Genomic DNA, 7,094 nt, shown 5'->3' on the forward strand with positions numbered 1-7,094 from the left:
TGACTGCCACACAGACTATGGTCCTGCAGGGCTCAGGATTTCTGGACATCCTATTTTGTTAAAGAACATTTGTAAGATACAATTTTTAATGTAAAATATTGCAACTTTTAAATATAGAAACAATTCAAGTTTAAAAATAAAACCCAAGACTAACTTGTGACCTGCAATGGAGTCCAATTCCACCCCCTTTTTATAGATGAGGTAACTGAGGCTCAGGGGAGTGGCCCATCAGAGGCCACACAGAGACCACCATCCAGTGCCATTGAGTGGTTTCTGGGGCACCTGTGCTGTCAGCTCTGATCAGGAGATGGCGTCCGTGACAGCCCGCCCGCAAGCCCCTGGACCCCAGCCCAGCTCCTCGGGTCTCATGCAATTCGCCTCATGGGACTCTGCCCTTGGCCTTCTATCATGTCCTCTCTGGGGTCCACGTTCCCCAAATCTCCCTGAGTATCTGTTCCCTGACATGACCCTTGCGGACTCCAGAGTGGGCCAGAACATTCTGAGCCCCTGCTGGAAGTTGGGAAAGGCTGCCTGCCCTGATGTTGCCAAGCCCTTCCCACATGCCATTCCCCCTGCCTCTGGACATTCTGCCCTTCGCGGCCCAGCTCCACACAGCACAGCTGACACTCCAGAAAAATCTCATAACACCGAATTAGGAACATGTCAGCGAAAGGGGAAAATGAGATCATGGCCACCCTGCCACCTTCCCCGGCTGGCTAAATCTGTCAGCAGGCCGTCAGTCGTCAAGCCCTCCCTGACCCCTCCTGCGTGTCCAATCGTGTGTCCGAGACAGGGGCATGGGACGGTTAAGTGAGAAGATGACACACAGCCTTGTCAAACCAGAGGAGAAAGTCGGGTGCCAAGATGAGCATTGCAGACACTACGGGTTTGGTGAGCGCCGAGAAACGGGTGGCCAAAATAAACGATGGCTAGCCGAGAAAACGGGCCTAGAGCTATCTTGAAGACTGGATAGAATTTGTATGGATGGCGAGGAGGGGAGAGGACGTTCAAGGCACAGAGGTGGGGCAGGGTGTGGCATGTTGGGAGACAGCGGTGGCTCGGTGGCTCTTGGGTGAGGCCCTCGGTCGCTCTGACTGCTTCCTCATCTGCAGACCGGGGCTTGGGCTGGATGAGGCCGCCGTTTTCTTTCCCCTTCAGCAGAAAACCTGTGCTTTATTCTTTCAGCACCTGGCTTATGCCTAACATCTACACTCGGAATGAATGAATGATTGACCGAACAATTTAACTAAACATCAAGCCAATGAGAAAAGGAGAACAGATACCTGAATAAGATAATTTAGTATTTTAAAGTTTTCAGGGCGCTTTCCTGTCACCACTGGTGTCTTCCCTGTGACAGCCCTGGAGGCGGAGAGTGTGGGTTTCATTGGTCCCACCTGACAAGTAAGGAAACCGAGGCGTGGAGTGTGCTCGGCGGATCAGCGACGTCCCCGAATGGCGAGTTTGGGAAGGAACTGAGCCCGATGGCTCTGCCCTGCTGGGTTCCCCATCTCGGGCACCTGTCGCCTGCAGTGAGGGTGCCCTCGGTCCTGCTACTGAGGTGGTGGGGACGGTGCCTGGAGCACTTACCAGAATGAACTGGTGTTTGAGGTCCCTGTGAGCGGCCTGTGGTGGTCTCTCACTGTGTTCTGAACTCGAGCTGGGGAAGAGGAGTGCTGTTTATTGTCTCTCCAAAACCCCAGCAGAGATGTTAAGCAACTTGCTCAGGTAACCTCAGGCTTTACCTGGGGTCCCCTGGCAATCAGCCGCCTACTCTTTCCAACTGGAGGAACCCTGTCAGAGAGGAATGGGAGAAGTGGGAGAGGGGGCCTGTGGGCTAGATGCACAAGATTGTTCTCTGGTCATGTAAGTTTGGGAAACGACAATGGTTTAAAGTTCTGTCAGGTTCTGTTCTGCAGGACTTATCAGAGCCATCAATCACAACTACACTCTGGATCTCCAAGTGGAGATAGATGGAACAGGCATCATCTTCCAGACTTGTTGGACCACATGGGTGAATGTGAGGGTCTCAATGCCACTGTTGCCCGTTTGGGGAAATGTTGCTGCAGACGTCCACTTGATTCTGGGAGGTGGCATGGTGGAGTGGGAAGACGGAAGGCTTAGCTTCACCACAAAGGGCTCAGGTGCCTGTGGAGGAATTCCTAAGCCTCTGTTCTTGCATCTTTCAAAAAGAAATAGTACGTTGATCTCATCGTGTTGATGAGGATAAAGTGGGATAACAGATGCCACAACAGATCCTTCATTACACAGGTACCCAAAGAGGTGCAGGCACTGAGAGATTTACAAGAAAAGATCAATGGAGAAGTAACCATTCAGTTGACTACAGGATTCTCTGAGCTGCAAAATGACCCACCAGGTTTCTTTAAGTTGCAAGCCCCTGCTGGTCTCTCTCCTTCAGGCTGATTTAAACTAAGGTACAATTTAAACTATTCTGACTTATCAGAAATGCATCTATTTATAAAACAAAGCTCAGGCGTGTAATTCACCCCATGTTCCTCAAAGGCTCCTTATAACCTCCGGGGCTCCAGTCGAGGTGCCCGGGGAGCCCCACCCGGGAACTCAAGCCCTCTGCCTCTGGCTTCTCCGTTAGTTTTCCTGCCCCGGTTCCCCTAAATGAGTTCCTCACAGACTCAGCCCCTCATCCCCACGTGCCCAGGCAAGTTCACGCCCATCTCCTGCTGCCTGGGATTGGCTCCTCCTTGTGACAAAGACGGCTGCTTCCTGGTTCCTCTGGGGATCTTTCTCCCCATGGCCCTTAGTGATAGAACTGAAGACTCTATTCCCCAGGCAGGCTTGCTGGAGGCGGGTGTGGCCACGAGTCCAAGTTCTGCCAGCGAGATACAAGGGGAAGTGGCGTGTACACGTTCTGGGTCATGCCTGTCCTTGATGGAAATGGCGTTTCCTCAGCTTCCACTTTTCTCCTTTCCATAGGCCGAACTCACGATATGATGGCAGGTGCTGGAGCAGCTATCTTGGACCGTGTGATAAAAGTTACTGATTGAGAATGGCAGAGCAATAAGACGGATGGAATCTGGGGCTTCAAAACCATGAAACTGCCATGTTAGCCCTGGACTGCTTAAGTTATTATTGTCACATGGAGGAGAAATAAACTTCCAGTGGGTTTAAGCCATTGTTATTTTGATCTTTAGTTACAGCAACTGAACTGCTTCACTTTGCATAGCTACTTCTAACCATCCTTCAAAAGCTACCTGAGGGCCACTTCTCCCAGGAAGCATCCCTTGATTGTACCAACGATAGCCTGCCTCACGTACCACATTACCCATCCCAGAGCATGTTGCCTCAACCAAATCTTGATGCGCCGAATTCTATTTTATTTAATGTTATCACTCCAATATAGGGCATGGCACACATCAGGAGGCATGGAAAGACGGTGATTGAGTTGGGTTGTGACTGTCCTTTGTTCATGGTTGGTTTGATGTCCCTTTCACAGCATAGTACCTTCCAGACAGCCCCATATGCCACTGTAGGGCGGGGCCGGGTCACCGACCTCTGTCGCCAGCGTCTATGCCATATAACACTCAACTGAGACTTACATGTTACCAAAAGAAAGTGCTGGGGAAATAAGGCCAGCCAAGGCTGGTGGGGTGTGGCGGGGGCCGGTCCCGGCGCCGAGCCTTTAAATACAACCTGATGTCAGAGAACTCCATGACATGTAACCCAAGAAAGGGCCTGCTATAATCGGATTCTTCCGACGTGGAAAAATAAGGCAGGCTGACTGCCGCCACCACGGAGAGGCGACAAATGTTTGACCTTGGGTGTGAGGATGACTGACTGATTCCTTGCTGTCACAGGGAGAAATGCACACCTGTTCCAGCTGGAACACAGTCAACCCCAGCCAGTCGCCTTCAGATAGACCAGCTGGAGTCCTGAAAGAAAAAAAATGGTTCATGCTAGCTGTTATACAATGAAGCCATTCAGCAGCTGCCCAAGATGGAATAGACTGCCTCATGAGGTAGTGAGCTCCCTGACACTAGAGGCAATCAAGCCAGATGGCCGCTGGTGAGGATGCTTTAAGGGAATTCCAGCCTTAGGTTGGGGAAGGAGTTTGTACTGGGTGGCTTGATGTTTTGTGATACTGTGATTTTTCAGACTGCAGTGTGAGTCTCCTTTCTATTGGCTTCCTCTCAACATTGCTCCCCACAAGCCTGCCATAGTGCCTTAAGTTTGACTATAAGAGCTTTATTCATCGGAAGTAACGCGTCAGGGTCTCCTGGAGATGTCTGTTAAATACAGGGGTGCTACCTAAGGTTCTAGCTGTTGACTCTTCCTTGTCAATTCGTTTAGCAGCCCCTCCCCTAGAAGGCTGAATGCAGGGGGTCCTGGGGCACTGGACACCACAGCAGGGGCTCTGACCATCCAGGAGCCACCATGAAGGCAGAGTGTGCTTGGGGCGGAGGGTGGGGTGGGGAGAGAGCTGAGGGTACATGAGGACCTGAGAAAGCATGTGAAGTGGCCTGGAGCACCATCTACAACACTGCCCTCCAGTTCACAGGTGGCCCTGCCTGGCCCCAACATCTGCACAGCACCTTCCACTTCCCAGAGGGAGCACTGGACTAGGCGTCCGGAGACCTGGCTGCTGGCCCTGGCTGGCCCAGTCCCTGGCAGTGGGTTTGGGTGTGTTGCCGTGCCACCCTGCAGAGCTCAGCTCATTCCACCGCCCAGCAAGAGGAAGGAGTGCTGGTCTCTGAGGGCCCTTCCCCCATGATGGGGTCTGAGACCAGGCCCGAGGCATCAGGACAGACTTCAGGGTCCCCCAGACCTAGTTATGAAACTCAACTCTGCCTTTCCTGAGTGGTGGGACCTTGAGCAAGTTGCCTAAGCTTCCTGAGCCTCAGTCCCCACCTCTGCAAAATGGGAACAGTAATGCTTGCTTCGAAGGATGGTCAAGAGGATGAAATATAAGATGCCTTTCACAGCGCCAGGATGGGTGTGGAAACGGCCATTATTTATAGCATCGTTTTGTTGGTTAATGCCTCAGTGAGACACAGCGGCCTTCGCCCGTAAAAGGCAAGAGGCAGCAGGATTCAGACCCAGTTGCCGGAGTTTGTCATCTCCCCAAGAGAGCCAGAGCCAGTTGCTCTGAGCTCCTGCCAGCTCGGACACTGGCCTCTTTCTTCCTTCTGGCACCCGTTCAGAAGAACGCTTGGCTACAATGGGGGCTGTGCCAGGAGCTGCAGGCATGGGAAGCCTGGGGCCCCCCTCCCAGCATCCTCTCCGCTCACTGGTCATCCTCCCAAAGTGGCCCCCACTGGCGGGGTCTCTGTGTGGAACCAGACGTCATGGTTGTCATCCTCCCCCACGCCCTTCCCCCACGGCCCCTCTACCCAGAGGTGGGGTGAAGCTCGTGGGCTTAGGGGTCAGGCGGCTGCGGGCTTGAAGGCCTGCACTGCCACTAACTGCTGGGTGCCCTGGGCTGGTTACTTCGGGTCTCTGAGCATCAGTTCCTTCGTCTGTAAAATGGGCATAAGTAGGACTACTTCTCAGGTCCTGTGGAGGTCTAAATATGTACGCAGTGCCTTGCGTGTCGCAGGTCCTCATTAAGTAGAAATCGCCTTTCTTTCCCTCTTTTCTGTAGCTTAAAGCATTGCTTCCAGGAAGGATCAATGTTTTTTTCCAAATTTTATTTTGCTGTTTTTCAAACCTAAATACATATTGCAAGACAACAAACTCCTGTATATTTTTCACCCAGGTTCACCAATTTAACATTTCAGCAGTTTCGCTTTCTCTCTGTTTATCCACATCCCTATTTCTGTCGTTATGACGGCTCCCTCTTCCCTTAACTGCTTCAGCGTGCATTTTCTAAAAACAGAGACATATTCTCATAGAACTTCATCAACGAATTCAGGAAACTTAACAAGGATGTAATATTATTAGCTAATATGCAGTCTATATCCAAATTTTGCCACTTGTCCCTACAGTGTCCTTTAGAGCAATTTTTTTCTGGTCCACCGTCCAGTCTGGGCCCAGGCCTTGCACTGGGGCGTCGGGCTCATTAGTCTGGAACAGTGCCTGCATTGTCTACATCTTCTGTGACTGTGGCATTTGTGAAGGTGCAGCCCAGTTACTGGGCAGAACGTCCCTCCCCGGGGCCCTGTGACATGCTTCCTCCTGCTTAGACTCGGGCCGTGCGCTGTGGGCAGGAACATCGCCAAGAGATGCTGAGTCCTTCTCAGTGCAGCTTATCAGGACACGTCACTGGCGATGTTCATGTTAGGCTTCCTTTGGGTGAAGGTGGTGTCCATGAGCTTTCTCCACGGCACACATCCTTCCTGTTCTGTGGGGAACGCGGTCCCATTTTAACCTGGGCTCTCCAGTCAAACCGAGCTGGGCTGCGTCTGGGCTTTAGCACTGACCAGCAGTGTGGCCTTGGCCAAACTATCCAGCTTCTCTGAACTTCTGAAACAAAGTTTGTATTCCATGTCTCGGCGATCGGGAAGACCCACCCAGACGGAAGGCAATAGCAGGAAAGGAACCCAGTGTCACTGAGCTCAGAGAGGCGGTTAGCGGCAAGAGCAATTTTCTCCTGAAAGGCAGACAACCCTGGGAACAGAAATGGACTAGCAAGGTAGACCCATGGCCAGGAGCCAAGTGTGGACTTCGGGGTCCTGCCAATCTGGGTTTGTGTTCCACCTTCTCCGTGAATTAGCTGTGTGGCCTTGGGCAAGTCAAATGACCTCTCTGAGCCCCAGTTTCTTCCTCTGAGAAAAGAGGCTAATACTGAATCTCTTACAAGGTCATTGTAAGGAAGATAAGATTAATGTGTGGAAAGGGCACCGCCCTGTTTCTGGCACGTGGTAAGTGCTCAAACACCAAGTGTGAGCACGGACTGCCCAGGCCAGGATCTCAGTTCTAATGTCACCTTTTTAGGAACACCTTCCCTGACCATGGCTCTCCCAAGAGAGAGTCAGGTTTCCCTGAAACACTCTTAGCATCACGTCCTCTCACACTTAGTGGGACCCTAAGTTGGTGTGACCTTCCTGGAGGACACTTGGACAAACAAGGATTTTTTTGGTCAGTGTTTTTAGTTGTAGACACCAGGATCCACTCAGCTAGCT

General features: G+C 51.8%; 1 long non-coding RNA gene across 3 annotated transcripts; it reads left to right on the forward strand.

The window, feature by feature from the left end:
- Positions 1–205: 205 nt before the first annotated feature.
- On the forward strand, positions 206–3,144 carry LOC138924582 (uncharacterized). Of its 3 annotated transcripts, XR_011439554.1 has the most exons (4): positions 206–1,401; positions 1,917–2,017; positions 2,269–2,432; positions 2,950–3,144. It is a non-coding gene; the product is annotated as an uncharacterized lncRNA (long non-coding RNA). The 3 variants fall into 3 exon arrangements; XR_011439553.1 differs by lacking the exon at positions 206–1,401 and having other exon boundaries at positions 1,416–2,141; XR_011439552.1 differs by lacking the exon at positions 206–1,401 and having other exon boundaries at positions 1,416–2,017.
- Positions 3,145–7,094: the final 3,950 nt, after the last annotated feature.

Source organism: Equus caballus, chromosome 1, assembly GCF_041296265.1.
Source record: "Equus caballus isolate H_3958 breed thoroughbred chromosome 1, TB-T2T, whole genome shotgun sequence".
In the NCBI taxonomy this organism is placed as follows: domain Eukaryota; kingdom Metazoa; phylum Chordata; class Mammalia; order Perissodactyla; family Equidae; genus Equus; species Equus caballus.